At 40.6% G+C, this 21905-nt stretch overlaps 1 long non-coding RNA gene across 1 annotated transcript; it reads right to left on the bottom strand.

Moving 5' to 3' along the window:
- Nucleotides 1–379: 379 nt before the first annotated feature.
- LOC135983078 (uncharacterized) lies at nucleotides 380–21352 on the bottom strand. Its single transcript, XR_010600566.1, has 2 exons — nucleotides 19383–21352; nucleotides 380–4345 (listed from the first exon to the last, which is right to left on the bottom strand). It is a non-coding gene; the product is annotated as an uncharacterized LOC135983078 (long non-coding RNA).
- Between the last annotated feature and the right edge of the window lie 553 nt (nucleotides 21353–21905).

The following is a 21905-nucleotide window of genomic DNA, read 5'->3' as shown; positions in this document are numbered from 1 at the left end:
AGCCCAGATCTTCTCTTCTGATCTCTCTCTCTCTGGGTTGTGAACTCTCCTAAGCTGTCTCTCTCTCAGTATTCTGGGTTCCGCTCTCTTGCCCTTGGACTGTCTCCCATCTATAACACTCAGGGGCAATTCTGCCCTCCTCATTACACCAAACTAGCACACATCTGAACTGGAAAAAAAGAGCTGGGCCCAGTTTTGTTTAAGCGGCCAGCTACCCTGTTACAGAGTGTAACACATAAACATGGTTTAAAACTATGCAAACAGCACATACTTTTATCTCTCCCTCTTGCTCACTTAGGTTATGTACACTGTGAAAACCAGTATCTTTAAAGAGTTTATTTGATGATGTATCAATCATGGGAGGAAGGACAGTGTATAATTAGGCTTGGTAGAATTCAATTTTTATTTTGTTATAATTTTGACATATCAATGTGCATTTTTAAGCAATTTTTCCAATTTTTATTGATTTAATCTTTCACAGTTGCAGTACATTTTGGGGGTAGGGGAATATGACAGTAATTTAATGACAGACATTTCAAAAAGTTAAACTTTATAACCATTAAAACACAAATTGTCAACATCACATGTCAAAATATACAAAGTAAATATCTTTAGACCAAATTCTAAGAAGTTCTCAAGCAGCATTTTTCTTACTTTGCCTATCTGGATCATCATCACCACTGGAAATATTTTTTCATTGGTTTGTGCATGTAAGGTGAAATAGAAGTTTATCAACATTTACTGATAAAAATCTAATCCTTCTAACCAAGCCTATGGATAATGACGCTAACTCTGTAGCAGTGCCCCTGGGATCCATTATGCCTTTCTGTTGAGGTCAAAAAAATCAGTGATAATCCCAGTATACAATGTTGTTTGTTTGTTTGTGAAGGATCTCACCTGCAAATTGCTGAGCATTCTCAACTCCCAATGACCTCAAGTACTTAGCACCTTACAGGTTGGGCCCTTAATGCTTTAACAAACCACTGTCAATCTGAACTAGGCAAAATTAACAAGTCGTTAAATAAACAAACCAAAATGAAAGACATCTAAATGCTAAGTAAATATATTAGCCATATCCTGAGTGACACTGATTTACATCACCTGATAATCTGGCAATAAAGATTGCCGATTTGGGCTTTGGCACATTTCCAATGAAAGCAAATTCTTCCGCTCAGACCTCAGTGTTTCACCCTAGGAATGGGCACAGTCGGTCTCAGCTAGCACAATGGGATATAAGGTATGAGGAAATCTCACGAAAACAAGACTATTCATGGCTCAAATCATTCAAGGTTTTGAAGATTGTCACCCCGATTTGCACCTGAAAGTGAGTAAGAAGCCAGTGCAGTGTTTTATTATTCACAGAAAAATCTGTAGCATGTGCTGCTCATGAAAATCACTCTCTCAAAAGGTTTACTGTGGCAAGATGATTCCGTGGCAGAGTCACATTATAGGTGTAGCAAATAGAAAGTTTACTTTGATGTTTTTCTCCAGGTTGGCTCCTCATCATAATTTGAAACAGTAGGAGTGTGTGTCATTATCTCTTCTAAGAGATTGCACATGTTCCGTAAAAGTATAATAACACATTATCATCTCATTGTCATTGCTGGGCGGTTGTAGGAGTGCTTGAAAAGCTGCATTTTATAGCAGTAACTGCTTCTGTATGTATTTCTGCATTTTGGTGTTAGCGTGGTTTATTTAATAATTTCTAGAGTCTAAGGCTTGGTCTACACTACCCCCCTAATTCGAACTAAGGTACGCAACTTCAGCTACGTGAATAACGTAGCTGAAGTCGAAGTACCTTAGTTCGAACTTACCTTGGTCCACACTCGGCAGGCAGGCTCCCCCGTCGACTCCGCGGTACTCCTCTCGCCGAGCTGGAGTACCGCAGTCGATGGCGAGCACTTCCGGGTTCGACTTATCGCGTCCAGACTAGACGCGATAAGTCGAACCCAGAAGTTCGATTGCCAGCCGCCGAACTAGCGGGTAAGTGTAGCCAAGGCCTTAGAAAGAGATTCTCTGTTTTATGGTTAAGACAAAGCGGTAGGGGCTTGTCTTGACTAGGATTTAAAGGTGTATTGTTAGACGGTATTAGCTAACATGCTATTGTAGTGTACCCAAGATAGTGGAGACTTTAACAGATTGAGTGGAAGTCTAAGCTCACCTCTGAACTGCCTTGTCTACACTAGAGAGACAAGGTAGGTGAAGACATGTCTTTTATTGGACCAGCTTCTGCTGGTGGAAAGGACAAGCTTTCAAGCTTCACAGAACTTTTCTTCAGGTCTAGCGAAAGTAATAGGAATCTCTGAGCTAAATACAAGGGACAGATTGTTAAGCATAAGGATTTCACACATGTCGGAGACCACTTAAAATGAAGTGGGCAATTAAGGTGAGCAGGCAGTAGGGTGTATTGAAAAATGTTGTAATGAGCCATAAAACCAGTGTTTCTTTTAAGTCCATGGTTTTCGTGTACAGCAAAATTATGAATTTAAGTTCCCCGGATCACCTTTTGATGGTGTTGTGCAGCTTTCCTTTGAGGATGAGGACTGAGATGTCAGCTATGGAGTGATAGCTTTGTGAAAAGTGTTCGCCCATGGGTGACGGGAGGCTTTTGTCTTTTATTATTTTTCTGCGTGAGTTCATTCACGAGTGTAGTGATTGTCTGTTTCACCCTCATAGTTGTTATTGGGACATTTGATGCACTGGATGAGGTACAACACATTGTTACAGGCATGTTTGAAGGCCAGAGGGAGTTTCTTTCAGGATGTGGTCCCCATCAAATATGGTTTGTAACTATTTGATATCTCATAAGGGTTCTAGTGTGGGGCAATAGATGACAAGTAGGGGTGTGTGATCAGTGAGTTTTCTTATGGGTATTTGGGTGGCCCATTCCATGATGCAATCTCTTCCTCTGGTGGAGTGTCCTTGTTTAGTGAAGGCAGTTTTAAAGAGTGTTTAGGTATATCCAGGACTTACTCTTCAAATCAAATTTTGTCATATGTGAGTGCCTAGCTATAGATAACAGATTTCCTGCTGTGTGTTGGGTGGTTGCTGGATCTGTGGAGGTAAGTGTTATGATCTGTTGGTTTTTTGTATATAGTCAATTGAAGGGTTCTGTTATTGAAGCTGATCATGGTGTCCAGAGAGTTGATACTGGTGTGGGAGTGTTCTAGAGAGAGTTTAAAATGGTTGTTGCAGTTGTGGTGGTGGAAATCTATGAGGGAGTTTAGGTCATCTGCTCAGAGGATGAAATACCATTAGTGTCATGGTGCATTTTTCCAGAAATTCTTCCTCAAGGTGGCCCATGAAGAGGTTGGCATATTGTCCAGCCTAGGAGACACAGACGTTCTAACAGCTTGGACAAATTGTTTATTGTTAAATGTAAAGTTGCTGTGGGTGAGGATGAAATGGATGAGTTTGGCAATGTGTTTGGGGAAGATTTGATTGTTGCTCATTATCCTGTAGGCATTTGAGACAGGCAGAAATTCCATCACAGTGAGGGATGCTGGTGTGGAGGTGACATCCATGGTGGCAAGGATGGTGTTCTGAGGGAGGTTGTTGATGTTGCATAGTTTCTGAAGGAAGTCAGTAGTTTCTTGGAGGAAACTGTCCCTTTGTGGTGAGTGGTTTGAGGACTATTTCTAGGAGTCCTGATACTCCTTCAGTAAGAATGCAGTGACCAGATATGATGGATATGCCTGGGTTTCCTGGTTTGTGCATCTTGGGAAGCATGCAGACAGTGCTTGGGATGGATTCATGGGACAGAAAGTTGTAGAGGTCTTGGGGAAGGAGTTGATAATATCTTTAAATTCCTGGGTGAACTGCAGCGTGAGGTGATCTTTGAGTTCTTTTTAGTAAGTAGTGTTGATGAGTTATCTGTTTGCCTCATTAACATAGTAACCATGACTAAGGAATATGATGGCGCTGTTTTGATCACTATCCACTTTCAGGGATCGTATAGCTGTCCTTTCAATGATGTAGACACTGTGTGGATAAATGTTTGTTGGGGATTTCAGAGTCTTTTTTTTTTTCAGGAAGCAATTGATGTAATGATCACATATGTGGTTCTGTCCACTGTTGGTGGGGATGGGTAGATGAGATGGTGTCATCCTTGTTGCAAAAACTCTGAGGCAGAGTCAGCGGAAGAATTCTTCTAGTTCTCCACATTTCAGTATGGTATCAGGTTTTGTTGTGGGGTAAAGTTCAGTCCCTTCAAGAGTAATCATACTTCGGTTCCAGTTAGGGATAGCCTTGATAGGTTGATGATGTTAGGGTGTCGGTAGTGTCCATGTGATGGGTCCTGGTGTCCTAGTTTCTCCTGGAGATGGTGTTCTGTTGGTGGTCTATACTAGAATTTTATATCATGTTAGTTAACATACATTGGCTAACATCTCCTAAAAATACATCGTTCAATGCTAGTCAATACAAACCTCTAAAGAGTAGACCAGGATTCTATTCTCAGCTCTACAAGTCTCCTTGCATTATGCACATCCCCTATTTATTCCCCAGCTAATTTCCATACCTGTAAAAAGGCATCACTTATACCTATCTCACAGGTGTGTTGTGAGGCTTAATTTATTAGTGTCTGTAAAGTGCCAGAATTCTACATCAAACAGCAAAACCAGAACATGAACAGATGTTGACCATACAAATATTTTCCTTGGAGTACTACAATCCCTTGTCGCACACACACTGTTTTTTCAGGTGTCAGTGTAAACTGATAGGCAATATGTACTTCTCTGGATAATGGCTCTGCTCACCTACCTGGGTGGCAGCAGCACTGTGATCATCCTGTAGTAAGTAACAACAAAAGCTAAGCATGAATTTTAGGTAAAAATGTTCCTCCTTCAACTGCCACAGAACACCTAATCTGGCACTGCTCATCACCCTTAATAAGAATCAAGTCTGCGGTCTGATCCTCAATGACATCTCTCCCATTGACTTCATAGGGAGTGGTGCCCATGATTTTGACAGACCAAAGCTTGGGGGGAAAAGAGAACATCGCAGCACCTAGAGTGAACAGCAGTGCAGATTTTGGCCTGTTATAGATAAATTTGACAAAATTGGGTTGTACAGAGAGTAAGTCAATACAGAATTAGTTGATCCTTTTGCTAGGATTCATAAACCCACACATGGAAACGAGGTAGGAGGGTCAAGTTTTATACAAAACAGTTAGATCTTTCCCCTTTTTCTAAATGGCTAGCCCCAACTTCACATGGCTGTCTTACAACTGTGATAGTGTACATGTTGGTGTGACAAAGTTCCTCCTCTATCTTGGTGTGTCCTGCGCTTATTGGCAGATTTTCTTGCCATAGAGATTCACCATGTGGGTTGGGGAACAGCCCAGAGACCTTCCCCTCTGGAAGAACCAACAGTCCAGGTCAATTGGGAGGTTTGGGGGGAACCCAGGCCTGCCCTCTGCTCTGGGTTCCAGCCCAGGGCCCTGTGGACTGCAGCTGTCTATAGTGCCTCCTGTAACAGCTGCATGACAGCTACAACTCCCTGGGCTACTTCCCCATGGCCTCCTCCAAACACCTTCCTTATTCTCACCACAGGACCTTCTTCCCACTTGTGCTCCTCAGTCCTCCAGCAGCATACCCTCTCAGCTCCTTGTGCCTCTTGCTCCCAGCTCCTCACACTCGCACCACAAACTGAAGTCAGCTCCTTTTAAAACCCAGGTGCCCTGATTAGCCTGCCTTAATTGATTCTAGCAGCTTCTTCCTAATTGGCTCCAGGTGTCCTAATTAGCCTGCCTGCCATAACTGGTTCTAGCAGGTTCCTGATTACTCTAGTGCAGCCCCTTCTCTGGTCACTCAAGGAACAGAAAACTACTCATCCAGTGACCAGTATATTTGCCCTCTACCAGACTCCTGTACCCCACTGGTCTGGGTCTGTCACATTGGCTAAACTGTTTCTAATTTGACTCTTTTTTTTTTAACCAGTGAAAAGTTTTGGGTCACTTTACCACAAAGGTGATTAATTCCATTGTTGAGCAAAGTAGCTGAATTGAAAATTTAAATGAAACAACAGTTTACTCAATTTATTACAATAGAAGTCTTTTTTGGTTTCTCATTGCACAGAGAGAAAATACAGATTGGGCCCAGATCTTGCTCCCTCTGAGCTCAGGAGGAATTTTGCTATTGATTTCAATCATAGTAGGGTCAGGTCTTTTTGTATTTGCCAACTGATGGTCACACACTACAAAACGTTTATTGAAAATGGCCTTTCCCAGTCCATTTTCTGCACATTATCACAGGCAAGAGTTCAACTGGCATTCTCCAAGCCAAACATAAAAACTGTAGTAGATGAAGTCAGCAGGGGTGGATAAAAGATATCTTTCATATCTTACAGCAATAGTATATCTACAAAAGTATAAGCCTTGAAATTAATAGTAAGATTCACCTCTACTGCCTATATTGGGGATCTCTATTACATATGCACCATGAAGAACAATCAATTAGTCATCCCCAGGACAGCTAAGTGACCTACAGTGCGTGTCAGAAAAAAGAATTTTATCCTTAAAGACTCATAGATTTTATCAGGTTTTGGATCAGATCTTAGTAATATGGCCCAGATTCTGCACTGACTGACCAATCTCTCCAAATCTCCATGGAACCCCTCTTTCTTGGCTAAACCGCACATCCACCCAATCCCTCCTTCCCTGCCTAACCCTAAGTTCCTCTTCTCCCTGACTAGTCTATAGTAAGACACCTTAGAAAAACCATAGATCACGTTAGACAGCTAAACACTTAATTGGAACATGGCTGTCCCTACCCCTCACCCCACCACTGCACCAAGTTATGAGGTAAAGTGGCTACTTCTGCCCTAACCTTCATAAACAGTTCGGTGTAGGGTAAGATTTCTGATATGTTAATTTGGGGACTTTTCCATCATTTGGTTTGGTCCAAAAACCAGCCTTGTAGTAAAAGAAACTTTGATAATATTCAGTATAACATTGGTAGGTTTCAATTGCTCTTCTCAGGGTACAAAACTACTAAAGAACAGATTTCATGGTCACATAAATTATTCATGCAGTCGAAGGAAATACCATGAAGCTTATCTAGCCAGGTTGTGCTTTCAATACCTGAAGGATTTTACAAACCCAAGCAAAGAAATTGCAGCAGAACATGAAATTCGGTGGCTATAGCAACCGCCATCAATAATAATACAAAAATTGTCAACATTCAAATAATTTTCTAAATATTCGTGAAATTATATGGTTTTACAAAATTGGCTGATGTGTTGGGGGAAAAACCTCCCACTGCAAAGAGACCAAGATCAAGAAAAGTAGCTGGCAATAGCCTGAGGTAAATACCTTTCATGGCTAAAATGTATGCACTCCTGGAACAGGAAACTAATTGACAGCTTATTGCCAAGCAGTGATGACAGGATGTTGTTGAGTCAAATTTCCAGATACTTTTAAGCATGTAATTGTTTTTTTTTTTTTTAATATCATGCTAGTGTGACAGACATTTGGGGGTAAAATCTAAGCCCTTGAATCAGGTTGCAGGAAGTGACAGGTGGGAAAAGAGATGGTGAGTCACCTGATTTTAAGCAGCAAGACTAGCAAAGGAGTAATGAGAACAAAAAAAAAAAACTAACGAGAAGAAGAAAGAGTAGGATGTCACATGTCTTTTCATGATGACAATTTCTTCTAATGCCTTTGCTTCTCAGTTATTTTTTGAGGATTCTTTTTCCACCCCAAAGTTGAGTTTCGTGGCAACTCTTCACTCTTTCATTCAGGACTGCATGCATTGCCAGTCCAGGCACGCAGCTGCTTATCAAGGTTTTGCTCTTGGGCACCACTGAGAACTTATCACTCATCATTTATTTCAGAAGCAGACTCAGGGCCAGCTTTTTAAAATATTAACACACTTAAAGATGAAGATAGGTTCCTAGAGGCTTTAGAAAATCTCTCACGGTGCCTATCTTTAGGTGCTTAAATACCTTTAAAAATCTGGTCCTTATGCCATATACATTTCCCCATCTGTACTGTACACCCCTGAATAAGGTTTAAATAAACCATTTTCCTTCATCCAATAGCAGATCCAATGCAGTCATTCAGAAGGCACTTAAAAACATTTCTTAATATTTCTCTGATATGCGAGTATTTTTTCCTTGAATATAAAACTTTTTTTCCCAGCTTTTAAAGTGCAAATGGATTTAAGAAGGGAGGGGGAGGTTGTCCTCCTTTCTGCTTTGAAGGGGAATAAAAGAAAAGTTGTTCCTTAAATTCAGTTTAAAAAAAACTGAAGTGTTTCAATATCAGCTTACTTTAAAATGATGGCCAATTTTCTAGAAATTCCCTTAATTCACTGCATCCCTTAGCACAGCCCTTAATATATACTATAATTTAGTTTAAAGCTACTTAATTTTCATCCACTTGAAACCTGAAACTGCTGCACTGAAATATTGCAATAGCAGGTACTATATTTAAGGTTAAAGTCAGTCTTCCATTATAACTCCCTGTATTCACTTTCTGAAAACTTTATAAAAATTCTCCTTTGTCTGGACCTTTCCATATTTACTTTAAGCCAGGGGTGGATATGAAAGTTCAAGAAAAATCCCTTCAGACATCTTTGAGTTATGGGACCCTTTCTCAGTCATTTGGCATTGTTCCAAGCATGCTTTGTATAGAAGCACCCTATCTGAACATCTCACAGTTTGAGACGAGAGATGGTCAGAAATTTGTCTTTCTGGGAATTGTTTTAAAATAATTTTTTCCAAAATTTCCCAATTTTTCCCCACATCTTTATTAAACTTTTTTTCAGATTTTTGAAAACAGGTTTTGGTTTAAAAAAATACCAAGTCCCCTTGTTTTTGTTGTTGTTGCTAAAAACTGGAAAAAATTTTACTCGAAAAAGATCAGTTTTGGATTTCTGATTTTTTTTCTGAAGACTAGAAAGTTTCAAATAAAGTGAACATTTTCCACTAATTGTTTTGATTTGCTTGAAAAGCCATTTTTTATTGGAAACAGGTTCACACACAAAAAACTGACTAGGTCCTTTTGGTATATTTTCAATCTTTAGCTGACCTTTGTGGTTCTGTAATCCTCAACAGACATTTACTAATGCTTTAGTAACTTAATGAAGTCCAGTCTCCAAGTGGAACCTCCTTAGGAACCTGAGAAAACAGCAGAGGCATTCATAGGCACAGATAGTGTTTCAGATTGATGTTGGGACAATTTGTATGAAGATTATAGATGGCTCCTTGAAAGACAGCAAAATACTTAAAAATGTAAGGGCTAGGTTTTTTTGGATCCCTATAGCAAAGGGGATATGAGGCAATTGAGAATTTCCTCGACGTGGAAAAAAATTTCAGCTAGCACAGTCACTTCCCCTGGATTCCCAGACACAAGGGATTATGCTGGTAATTGAGGGACATGGCTGGAGTATGCTGTGCTCTGGCAATCCCTGGAGTGCATTAAAGTTTAGAGGAGACCTATGACTACGGTAAATTCCTCTGGGACCTCCTCCATCCCTCAGCAACCCTGAGGATCAGAGAAACACAAAGTTAGTCTACAGCCACCATTGCAACTTCTTCTCCTTAGTTACACCAAGCAGGCTCTGGCACAACTGCAGATCTAGCCCTAAATTTCTATTCTTCCTCTTAGCTAAAAAGGTATGTCCTTTCCATTGTTAAGTGATGTGCTGTAGCACTCTCATTCTGGCTAAAGACTGTCTCCAGCCAAACCACAGCAGCAAAGGCTTAGTAATCTGTCCCAGTCTGCACCATTCATCTCAAGAGATGAGAATCCCTCTCTTCGGCACCCGTTCATTCCATAAGATGCAATTAAAGCATTAAATTTTTTTTCTTAAAAAACAAACAAACTTTCCTGACATGAGTAGTCCTACTTCAGTCAGTGGAATCAATGGGACTGCTCATGTAAATTTGTTGGATTGGAAATGTAAAAAACCTGGTTCTCAGAGTGCCAATAACATGACCACATTGCAATTATATGGTATTTTCAATTAGTAGTTCTTGACAAACTTCATCTGTTACAAGGTGAAAATTTGCAGGGGGAGGGAACCATTATCCCTCCACCCATAATCAAAAAGGGGCCAGTGGGCGGAGATAATTAAATTACAAAGATTCAGAAATGAACCAAAAGTTACAGACCAGAAAATCTCCTTTCATTGTCTGAGAATTGACAATAGAGTGAATGTTGCTTTACAATGCACAGCAGCCCTAGCTGAAGAATAGCTTTATCAAATGCTTTGACTGGAGTTAACAAAAGAAGTGCAGCAAGCTGTTCGGCAGAGATTTCAACTCCAGCGAGCAAGAACCTCCACACTAGCAAACTCATTGACATTCACCATGGTACGCTGGAGTCAGATTGGTGAGGATATTCGCACATTGAAAAGAGCAGCAGTTTACCTTGGATGGAGTACAGCAAGAGGTTGGTTTTATTCAAAATGGATTAAATGAAACAAAACTTAAGATTGGGCTGAGAGCCAGCTAGTGGAGAAGAGGGCCAAAGGAGAACTATGTTTTTTCTTAAAAGAAGACCTTTTGCTAACTGAGGATTAGTTGAATGCTTCAGCTGACACAGGGAAAGTAACCAATCATTTGTCTGCAGTTACTTCTCATATACAATCTATAGATGATGCAGAAATCGGACCCATATAAAATGAGGACAGAATTTGGCCCATTGTCTTTTTATTGTAAGCGTGTTTCAGGGCTTGTTGAGATTTGGTAACAGGAAGGGGAAGGACTTAGGAAGGTAACTGCCAGACAGCCTATAAAACATGTCACACAGACAATAACAACTTTTGTATATTTTCCCTTGCCATAAAACATAATAGAGAATTATATCCCCACTATAGAATTCTATGGGATGGTTAAAAACATGATGGAGAAGGTATCTATCTTAAATGTTATATTTATTTCACGTCAGCTTTATGGAAACCTAGGGTACATCTACACTGCAAAAAAAGACTCTCGCCTGGCCCAGATAGGCTGACATGGGCTCAAGGGACGGTGGGGCTATAAAACTGCAGTTTAGATGTTTGTGAGGGAGTCTCAGAGCCTGGTTCCAGCCCGAGCCCAACCATCTACACTGCAGTTTTATAGCACTGCAGCTCAAGCCCCGTAAGCCCAAGTCACCTGATCCAGGCCAGTTGCAGCTGTGTTGCGGATTTTTTTTCACAGTGTAAAGGTACCCATATAGGCTTAGATACCAAGTTATCAAAACTTAAGTACAAGTTAAGTCCATCCTTATTCAGCAAAGGACATCACTGTGTGCTTTAGTCCTACTGCAGTCAACATGACTTAAGCGCATGCTTACTGTCTCAACCCCTGGGTAGGCTGCTCCTTCTGAGACCCTTTTCCAGTCCCCTGAGTATACTCTTCTTGGCAGGCCCGTGCCTCCACTTCTCTTTGGGATGGGATCCTGCAATCCAACCACTTTCTAACTGTGTCTATGGATTATACACCCCAGGTTATCAACCACTTTACCCAGCAGATCCAACAGGATTTGGATTCTGCTCGAGTTCCGCAGTGACACAAAAGCTGTTTCTCCAGAACAAAGTACGATTTATTTGCCAAAATGGTACATAAAGCTTAGAGAAAGCGATTTAAAATTAAGAGACCTACAGGCATATTGTCTTGCCTAAGCTTGACATACCTCTCAAGCTCCTGGTAGATATGACTTAGCCTTGCTGTCCCCTGTTCTCTCTTCATACCAAATCACAGCTCACTGGTTCCAGACCCTGACTCTCAAGTCAGGTTGTCTGTGTGTCAGCCTCACTGCATGCTGACGCTGTGTGTTTGTCTGCTTCCAGCTGAGCTGACCACCTCCCCCCACACACACCTTTTTTTAAACCCCTGGGGGTCTTTTGATCTAAACCACAGCTTTGGAAGAGAAAAAGATTCTAATTTGGATAGTCCCAGACACACAGGTTCTTACCCCAAATGATGGCCCAGCCATTGTTGTCTTAACTCATTTGAAGTGGGCACCTAAGAAGGCGTATTATCTGTTTCATTGTTTTATGCTTCCTTGGTTCATTAATAATCCCTCTTTACAGCATCCTTTGATTTGACTCTATGCATTCAGTCTGGCAGCAATATAAAACTGAACAGGGAAACTGGGTCATACCTAATGTTCCTAAAAAATAATACAGACATTTTCCCAGTTAGTCCCATTTATGCCCTTTGAATGGGGATGGGCTGCTGAATCTGGGCCTTAATTCTTATTGTATTCTATAGCAGTTTTCCAGGAAGGTTGGGCAAAGAGCTGAAGAGCACAGGACATGGATCAAGGCCAAAGGACAAGAATGCTAAAATAATGGGCAAAAAACTGAAAATTACAGAGCAGTGTTGAATGGCAAAGAAAGGTGACTAATTTTGTTTTATTTTAAATAAATCAATGAGTTGATCAGAGTGGATTTCTCCTCTTGGGAAGGATACAAATTGAAAACAGTCATTTTTAGTCTATGGACCAAATTCTGATCTCAATTACTCCTCTGTAATCCCACTATCATTGAAGAGATTGCACAGGTGTAACCTAGGACAGAATTGGGCTCAATCACTTTAGAACAATGCCTGTCCTCATTTTCATGATGCAGTGTCAAAGCAGGAACAAATTAATTAAAATAAAGCCAGTATCTGTCAATGCATTCTCCTGAGGATCAATGGTGCAAAAATATTATGCTTCCCTATAATCCAGGATCTGTGAGACAGTGTTCACTGTAAACTCCATGTCTCTTGGACAAGAGCAGAAGCGAGACTATGGATTCCTCACACTCCAGTGCAATGTAAATTCTATCTCTGTGCACGCATAAGGAAAAGAAAGAGGATATTTAAAGGATGCCATGGCAGATTCTGATCCTAGCAACACTTATATAAATCTAGAGAAACCCTATTGACTTCATTGTGGAAAGAAGAACTGCCACAACAGAGTGGCATCTTTAAAAAGCTGATGAAACAAGGTAGAAAACCAGTAAATTGAGAGAGCCATTAACTATGTATCTAAGGCTAATTGAATTGAGCAAGAATGAGCAAATGGAATAAATATGCACTTGAGAACAAAACAACACATTTTATGAAAAGTTGAAATATTAGAAAAAACAAGTTTACTCTAATGATGTGTACTTAGCTGGGGCTAATGAGCATACCAGAGTCCAGACATTGAGATTCTGACAGAATTTCTGGATATCAGTAGTAAGGTGTTGTATCCACCAGGCAAAGTATTAACAAACTTCAACAGAACTTTATTTACAGTGGAAGTCTCTTTTCCAAGCTGTAGTGCACACCCTGTAACTCTCCCAGCCTCCTCAACTCCTCCCCCTCCTTCTTGTTTCCTGTCCTTTCAGACTCCCAACAGCCAGTGCTCCCAGTTCTAATAATCACATGCAGCATCTAAATACCACATTCCCTCCTCTCTTAAGAAACTTTCCAAATTAAAATAAACATTGTTGTTCTAACCCCAGGAACAAATATGAAACAAGACACTATACTGTTGTCAGGAATATTACACTGAAAACACTGTAGATACTGCATAACATAATCTTTAGTCCAGGCAGGTGGTCGTCTGAGTCTGACAGGCCGTCTCTCAAGCCCCGGTTCCAGTGCAATGTTTTGTTGTGTTGGTTCTACAGTGAAGTCATCCAATGCAGACTGGGTGTTGACATAATCTCCTCTTGGTGCATAGGCAGGTGCAAGATAAGAAGCATTCCATACCCGCCCACCAGAAAGTCGATAGGTGTAAGGTTCCTTCTTCTCTAGGATTTTAAGAGGAGCTGTGAATTTATGGTCCCCTTTGCGTAAGATTCCAGGTTTTCATATTCTAACAAAGGAACCACACTCAAACTTTGGTTCCTTAGCACCCTGCCATTTGTCTGGGAAAGCCTTAGACTTTGCTTGGTTCTGTTCAACTGTCTTTCTCACATCATCCTTGTTTGGGGCATCAGGTCGTGCCTTTAACAATCCAGCAATGTTCAGTTTAGTAGTCATCTGTTTCCCATGAAGTAACTCTGCGGGTGATCTTTGCGTTGTGGCATGTCATGTAGCCCGGTATGCTTGCAAGAAATCAGTAGTGAAGGGTATCCACAATCGCCCTTCCAGTTTAGCTGTTTGCAAACTCTCTTTCAAACGTCTGTTAAACCGTTCAATTTCCCCATTGTCTTGAGGGTAATATAGGGATGACCTCCTGTGTAAAATGTTCCTCTCTGCTAGAAAAGTTTCAAACTCCAGGGAAGTAAATTGACTACCATTATCTGAAACCAGTTCTTTGGGGTTACTTTCCCGGCTAAAAACTGAAGAGAGGAACTTAATTACTGTAGCAGAAGAAATTTGCGATGTAAACGCTACCTCGGGCCATTTGCTGAAATAGTCTATTAAAGTGATGGCATAACGACAGTCAATTGGAGCAGTATCAAAGGGTCCTACAATGTTAATCGCCACTTTTTCCCATGCAGATTCAGGAAGAGGAACAGGCTGTAATGGAGGAGTACATGTCACTGCTGTCTTATCATGCATTTGGCAAGTGACACAGGATTTTATGAGTGCTTCAGTTTGAGAGTCCATCCCTGGCCACCAATACAGATCCCATAGTCGTTGTTTGGTTCTGACAATTCCTTGATGAGTATCGTGTGCCAAGTGTATGAGTTTTGACTGTAATTCTTCTGGCACAAGTAGCCGGTATGTACCTCATAGCACACAGCCATCGAGCAAAGAAAGTTCATCCCGAACTCTAAAATAAGGCAGCAAAACTGGGTCAAGGTTTTTAGGGTTACTGGGCCATCTCTTTGTCAGAAATTCCCATAATTTTTGTTGAATTGGACACGCTGAACAAGCAGCTTGAAATTGTTCTCTTGTAACTGCAGTAAGAGTGCTTGTAATAAACGCAACTACTACATCCTCAACCTCTGGTGGACCATCTGGTGAAGGCAAAGGCAGGCGAGAAAGGCAATCAGCTACCACATTTTTGTTTCCAGGCTTATATTCCAGTTCATAATTGGAAGAAAGTAGTCTTGCAGATCACGATATCCTGCTCTTCCCAGTCCTTTCGTGGTGAGCAACGTTGTCAAAAGGCTGTGGTCTGTGCGCAACTTGAACGTGCGGCCCCACAGGTAAGTTCTCCATTTTTCAGTAGCCCAGACACAAGCAAGTGCTTCTTTTTCAACTATAGAATATTTTCTCTCAGCATTACCTAGTGTCCTTGAAGCAAATGCAACAGTCCTCTCTGTGTTGTCCCCATGAAGTTGTGTGAGGACAGCCCCAAATCCATAATCAGAAGCATCAGTAGTTACAATTGTGGGCAATGCGGGACTGAATAATGCAAGTACTGGACTATGTACAATCAAGTCTTTCACCCTTTCGAAACTAACTTGTGCATCTGTTGTCCACACTAAGGTTGAACTTCTCTGTAGTAATTCTCGTAATGGTTCAATGACAGAAGCATAATTGGGAATGAATTTTTGCATACCAGGAGGTAAGACCCAAGAAGGAATGTAAGGTTTGCAAATCTGTTGGAGGAGGAGCATTTGAAATTGCCAGGATATGATCTGGATCAGGTTTTAGTCCAGCCTGTGAAATTCTATGCCCCAGAAAGGAGAGTTCAGTTTGTCTCAATTTGCATTTGGACCTATTGAGCTTGAGGCCTGCTTTGCTGATGCAGTTTAGTACAGGTTATTGTCAGGCTCCTCAGTAGTATTTCCAAACACAATAATATCATCCAAATAGCACTGAACTCTATGTTGATTCTTCAGAATCAATGACATCATTTTTAAAGGCACTTGGGGCTGATGCGAGATCATATGGAACACGTTTAAAACGAAATAGTCCCTCATGTGTAATAAATGCTGTGAGGTCTCTGCTATCTTCATGCAACATAACCTGGTGGTATGCGCTCTGCAAATCAAGAGTAGAAAACATCTTTGCTCCACGGAGTTCTGCAAATACTTCCTCTATGTGAGGAAGAGGATGGCTGTCAATCACAATAGCTTTCTTTGGCTCCCTTAAGTCCACACAAAGGCGAATGTCTCCTCCCTTCTTCTGCGTCACTACTATAGGTGAAACCCATTCCGAGGAGTTAATCTCTTCAATAATGTCCTTTTGAACAAGTTTTCTAAGTTCCTCTGAAACAGCTTCCCTGACTGAAAATAGTAAGCGCCGTAATTTCTGTAGTACAGGCAACACATTATTCCGCATTTTAACTTTATGCAGAAACCCATAAGCACAGCCGAGTTTCTCCTCAACCTGGAGTTGGGTCCCAGCTGAAACTGGTGTGTGTACCTCAAGAGTGCTTTGCTGAGGAAGATCAATTTGTCCATTAACTACCCTGAGATTTAAAGCAGCTAATAAATCTCTGCCAAGGATAGGAGTGCCTTTGTGAACAATGTAGAATTCCGCAGTTACACAGCGATCACCAAAAGTAACTATTGCTGGCAGGCAGCCATGTACTGGAACAGGGGTCGGCAACCTTTCAGAAGTGGTGTGCCGAGTCTTCATTTATTCACTCTAATTTAAGGTTTCGCGTGCCAGTAATACATTTTAATATTTTTAGGTCTCTTTCTATAAGTCTATAATATAACACTAAACTATTGTTGTATGTAAAGTAAATAAGGTTTTTAAAATGTTTAAGAAGCTTCATTTAAAATGAAATTAAAATGCAGAGTCCCCCCAGACCAGTGGCCAGGACCCGGGCAGTGTGAGTGCCACTGAAAATCAGCTCGCGTGCCACCTTCGGCACGCGTGCCATAGATTGCCTATCCCTGTACTGGAATATGGTTTTTCAAATAGCATACCAAGTGAAGTTTGGGTTCAGTAAGAGGAACATCTTTAAAGTAATGCAAATAGATGGAATCAGGTAGTATAGATACTGCCGAGCCAGTGTCCAACATTAGCTGAATAGAGTGTGATTTGCCTGAGGATATGGCGAAAACATTTACAGTGCACTTTATCTGTTCTGGAATATGTGCAGTAGTGATTTTGTCCACACTCAGCACAGTAACATCTGGTATTGTAACTGCAAGCAACCGTTGATTGAACTGGCTACTGCGACATACTTTAGCAAAATGCCCAATCTTTTTGCAATGATTGCACTGAGCTACTTTTGCTGGGCATCCTGTGTAGCTTGCAAGATGTTGTGGGGATCCACAGCGAAAGCATGCTTTTACTGTATTTTGCATTCGCTGATTCAGTGGCTTTTTATTAGTTTTCCTCTTGCAATTGTTTGTCTGCAGCGATAGTGAACTTTTCTGCAAAGGAAACACAGCCTGGCCTGTGCCTCCTGTATCTTTGCTCATTATTTTGGCTTCAGCTGTAGCTGACTCAATCTGAGTAGCAATGGTTATTGCTTTTTCTAGTGTAAGTTGTGGTTCTAGAAGTAAGCGTTCTCTTACACGAAGCGTGGTTGTTTTCTCAATGAGCTGGTCTCTAATCATCTCATCTGCCATATTCCCAAATTCACAAGTTACAACCAGACTCCTCAGGGAAGCAATATACGGCATGATAGTCTCCCCTGGTTTCTGCTCACACTGGCGAAATCTGTAGCAATTAGCTACTACATTCACTTTTGGCACAAAAAAGTTCTTTAATGCAGGGAATGCAGTCTCATATTTATCATCTGCAAGAGGAAAAGTGTAAAATATACACTGCCCTTCTGCTCCAAGGCAGTGGATTAGCAGAGCATGCTTTCTTACTTCAGAAATCTCTGTAGCACTGATTGCAAGCAGATAAGTCTCAAACATATGGATCCAGACAGTAAAAGCAATTGGAGGCTCACCTAGGCTTTGCAGAAAGGGTGCAGGTGGGTTCAGAAGCAGAAGATCCATCCTCGTCGCCAAAATCATATGCAGCATCTAAATACCACATAAAGCTGACACAGTGTACATCTACACATGTTACAGAATCCTAACAACAAAAAAGCATGGTCCTATATTCCTAGTTATAGCAGACTTGTAGGAATCTGAGAAGTATTTTTCTGTTAGACTAAATAAGGAAGAAAACAATTAATCTTTAAAAGAAACAAAAAAAGTATCTGAAGTGCTTACAAATGAAGGCTCAGGTCCTGCAGCTTGCTGCATGCAGGCAAATTGTTGTCTCTGAGCAGAAGTCAGTGGGATTTCATGTGGACATAGCTGTCTATCCATACTCAAGATACAGTATCAGACCTTAAAGCTTCAGTCCCTGATTGGGGTCTTATAGATTTGAATGCGATTTCAAACGGGAGCAGAGAATTACACTAGAAGATTCTGATCAGGATCAAACCTAAACAGACAACCTATAGATATAGACAACATACTGGTGGGGGTTGGGATGCAACAGCCAACAAATGACTGAGTGGTTATAGACCAGGGAGAACAAAAATGAACGTGTAGTAGCAGATGGGTAGTTTAGAAAACACTATGGCCTCATCTGGAATGCAAAACTGAAGAGTCCCTCTTTATTTACTAGGCTAAAATGTGCATATTCTAGAATGTAACTTGCATCTACCCATTTGACTAACTCATATGAATCATCCTATAGATTTATGGAATAAGGGCACGGAGCAGCATGTTCATAACAATGACAGGACATCAATCATTATTCTCCCAAGGATATGGCAGATCATTCAGTGGCAAATCTGTTAGTTTTCGTTAGAATTCAGATGAATTAGAATTGGTTTTCCAATTAATAATGTTACGGTCTTCACTTTGTGAACCATATGCCCATTGCAAATCATTCACACTGTCAGTTTAAATGCACATTTTTCCACAACAACACTGATCTTTAGTGGCAGCCAAACTAAAGAAACACTGTTATTTTCCTACAGAGATGAAAGGGAACAAAGTATATGAAACACCAAATGGAAATGCAAAAGCAAAAAGCTAATTATCCTTTAATATGATGCATGTATGTAGAACTGTTCCATTGTATTTATCTAGAATGACATTCACCTTCTTATTGCATTACATTTCCAAATTAAAAGAATGGAAGAAAGAGGCAGAAACATGTAAATATTTCAGACTACCTAAGGGTATGTCTTCTCTACCGGCCGGATCAGCGGACAGCGATTGATCCAGCGGGGATTGATTTATCGTGTCTAGTCTAGACGCGATAAATCAATCCCCAAGCGCTCTCCAGTCGACGAGAGATGCAGGCAGAGTTGACGGGGGAGCGGCAGCAGTCGACTCACCGTAGTGAAGACATGGTAAGTCAATCTAAGTGCGTCGACTTCAGCTACGTTATTCACATAGCTGAAGTTGCGTAACTTAGATCAATTTTAATATCTAGTTCAGTGCATACTATGCAAAGAGACTGAGCAATCAATCATATTCAGGGGTTGAATTCAGAGCTGCTGAGCACCCCACAGCTCCTATTGACTTCAGCACCTGTAAAAATCAGGCAATTCACTAGGTAAATAAAATACTTTGGATGAAACTAGAAAATATTGTACTTACCTTTTGTATCGAAACACACCCATGAACTCAGAATAACCCATCGCCTGTGAATTTGATGTTTTCTTCCCTTCTTGACTGTATTTTCTGGAAGCTGTGAATCCTTAAAATGCCACCCCCTGACAAAGAACTGAGAAATGGATATGTTAGTTATAGTTGACATTTCCCCACCCCCAACGGGTGGTTAGATTGGAAGGTGAGTGTGGGCTGCAAAATCCAGGATGAAGCAGCAGGAAGGAAGGTGAAAAGCAGCCAATAGTTTAGCTGTGAGCACGGGGTTCAGTGTGGGCTAATCAGATTAGGAATTCCTTCCACACATTGGGGTTCTCAAACATGTTCAGACTGTGGACCGCATCTTAACAGATTCTTTTGTGGACCCTGTCATCTGTAGTTGCATAACATCCTTGTGGCAACTACAGCTGCTGTTCAAATGGAAATGTGATAGTAAGAACATATTTATATATCCTAGTGCAATGTGTTTTGTCCTTGGGGAGGAGGAGAGAATGGATTGAACCACTTTGTTCACTTGTGCTCTTTATTTCTTTTCCATCTCCTCTGTTCTGTTCTTCTCAGCTGAAAGCAAGGAGAATCAGCACCATGTGGCCAGCAGGCTCTCTCTGGACCACCAGCAAATGTTCTACACGTCATAATTTGGGAACTTCTGCTGTAGATCACCAATGATCAAGCCGATCCTGGGACAAGCTCCCAGCTAGGAAAGTATAAGCAAGTGTGTGACCTGATGAGTGTAAAATGCTTAGATTGTTATGGCTAATTACAGCCATAATACTTTATCTAATGGGTTACCTAACTGGATTTGATAGCTGGCCAGAAGCTACACTTCATTTATTTTTGGTATGATCTGATCACTTGTGAGGAGAATGTAAATTACTTAAATCAGCATAGCAGTTCTATTCAGTCATTTTACAATGATGCAATTTAAAGCCTGTGTCAGATTTATATATTATGGAAGCCAGAGTATTTTTTTTAAAATCAAGTATTTTTTATTTAAAAAAAAATCAGAATAGTCTGTTTTACTGGAAATGAGATCCATTTTTAGGTGTATACAAAAATCACAGTGTACAGAATAAAAAGAACTTTGAGCTAAATTTGGGGCTGCATTGGTTAAATTGAGAGCAGAATCTTACTGTTTATGAGGACGCAACATGTTGTCCACTGTTTCAGTCATTTGCTGTTTTAATTTCTAAAGCAAGTATGCTGATTTATGTCAAATTGTCTCTCTGACTACGTCATCAATTAGCTATAAAATATCCATCAGTGCAGATACCAATATCTAAAAGACACAAAGATGCTCCATGTGAGCAGACTCCTTTGTCATTCCCCCCCCCCTCCACCGGTGACCGATTAGTCAGTGGGGATCTGCATCTGCATTCCCTTCAGCACCACACATTCTGAGCATCTCATAATCTTTAATGTATTTATCCTCACAAACACATCTGTGAGGTTGGGAAGTGCTATTATCTCCATTTTACAGATGATGTGCTAAGGCACTAGGGTGACCAGATGTCCTGATATTATAGGAAGAGTCCCGATTTTGGGGTCTTTTTCTTATATAGGCTCCTATTACCCCCCACTCCCATCCCGATTTTTCACATTTGCTGTCTGGTCACCCTATAAGGCACAGAGCAGCTAAGTAACTAGCCCACGGTCAAACAGGAAGTCTGTGGTGGAGCAAGGAATTGAACATAGGTGGCCTAAGTCAGTACCCTAATCACTAGACCATCCTTCCTCTCCTGGGTGTGGGACTCTGCCTGTGTGGAACAACTTGTAGGATCAGAGCTAAAGAGGTTTTCTTTTTTTCCTCTCCTAAGTCATGCTGCTTACACATCTCCTACTGAAATATATAGAATGAATCCTGGATTGAACCCATGTTTTCATTTAAATTCCATATGAGGCCAAAGAATTTTGGCTCTCATATAGCTATCTATAAATAACGCACCCAGAGAATAATGTCCGAGGCAAAACAATCTAATGAAAAGCACATGCATACAATGACATTTTTCAATCAACAAATGCATTAACTGTATTTTCTGCAAGCACATAGAAAGCTATTTTTAAAAAAAGTTAATTGTTTAAAATAAAAGTGCTTTAAGGCTTTTCTGATTTCCTTTTTCTTGGATTGATTTTCTTTTTCAAACTGTATTAAAATTTTGGTGAGAGTTTCAAACTTTTCAATACACCCTAAAGCAATATAAGCGTTCATTTTAAAATGTATTGAGATAAAATAAAGTAATAATTAAGCTTTGTAGAAAAAGGTATTTTTAGGTCATGATGAGATACTTGTTGTAAAGCCTTTTGGACTCAAAAGTCCATGGGCAATGTATACTAGGGTTGCCAACATTGTATTTCAGAAATATCGGACTGTTTTCTTAGCACCCCCACCTCACCCCTCCTCCCGATATAATTATTATGATTAATAATAACTAATAATAAGCAGCACTCACCTACCTTCACCAGGGATATTTCTTGTTGCTTTTTGCAACACTCAGCAACTCCTGATCTTGTTGT

This window comes from Chrysemys picta, chromosome 4 (genome assembly GCF_011386835.1).
Source record: "Chrysemys picta bellii isolate R12L10 chromosome 4, ASM1138683v2, whole genome shotgun sequence".
Lineage (NCBI taxonomy): Eukaryota > Metazoa > Chordata > Testudines > Emydidae > Chrysemys > Chrysemys picta.
This window is presented reverse-complemented; position numbering and strand designations above follow the sequence as displayed.